Below are 1,230 nucleotides of genomic sequence, written 5' to 3'. Positions count from 1 at the left end.
TACTTGCATATAGTATTTTAAAATACATATCTAATTCCTACATTTTGTAAATTACTAGGCCACAAACAAAGTTGGAGGACTGACACTACCTGATCTTGACAATTACTGTGATCTTGATAGCACTGCACTTGACACAGCAGATAACCTAGGCAACAGAATAGACCCACACAGGTATGGTCAGAAAGAGCAGAGGCAACACACTGGAGCAGAGATAAGCTTCAAAACATGGTGCTATATTAACTGAGCATCCTTGTGAAAATACCTACATACAGAACTTAAACCCTTCACAAAACTTAACTCAGCAAGGGATCATAAATATTTAGTATCATAGGCCTAAATGTAAAATGCAAAACTATAAGACTCGAAGATAACATAGGTTCTTAAAAGATCATAAAAGATCATAAAAGATCTTTGCTTGGTTCTCCAGTTGCACTACAGGACCCCTCTATAAGGCAAGTTTCAGCTTAGGTCATTGGGAACACTCCTGCTTGACAGGTAGACATGGGGAAATTTCAGAGATATATTTTGGTTCTTTTCACATAAGTTAGATAACATAACTAGTTTGCTTTGGGATTATAACCAAAACCACGGTCCAAAATCAAGTCTATGAAATATAAGATGCATAGGTTAACTTCATTAAAATTAAAACTTAAATTGTGAAGGACACTATGAAAAGAATGAAAATATAAGCCAGAGCCTGGAAGAAATTTTTTGCAAAACTCATATGATAAAAGAATGGAATTCAAAATATACGAACAACACTTCAAACTTCTTCATAAGAAAACAAACAACCCAGTAACAAGTTGGGCAAAAGACCTGGACAGATGCCTTAACAGAAAGATATTCAGACAGTAAATAAGCCCCAGAAAAGCTGTTCCAAATCCCATATCATCAGGGAAATTCAAGTTGAAACAACAAATACCACTGCACGCCTGACAGAGTGGCCAAAATCCAGAATAGCAGAAAGAGCAACTGTCAGTGAGGAGGTTGCATGACAGGAAAGCTCACTTGCTATTGCTGAAAGTGGACAGCTGCTGGAAAGAGGCAGGCTGGGTCTCACAAAGCCAAGATATGGTTACCACATGATCCAGTGATCAGTGGTTATTTTCCTAAAACGTTGGTAAGTTACATGCACACAAATTTCTGCCCATGAGTGTTTATAGTGGCCTTATTCTCAATGGTCAAAACTCAGAAGCAAGCAGGATGACTTTCTGTAAGTGACTAGAAAAA

Source organism: Ictidomys tridecemlineatus, chromosome 2, assembly GCF_052094955.1.
Source record: "Ictidomys tridecemlineatus isolate mIctTri1 chromosome 2, mIctTri1.hap1, whole genome shotgun sequence".
Taxonomy (NCBI): Eukaryota; Metazoa; Chordata; class Mammalia; order Rodentia; family Sciuridae; genus Ictidomys; species Ictidomys tridecemlineatus.
The sequence above is the reverse complement of the archived record's forward strand: the minus strand, read 5'-3'. Positions refer to the sequence as shown.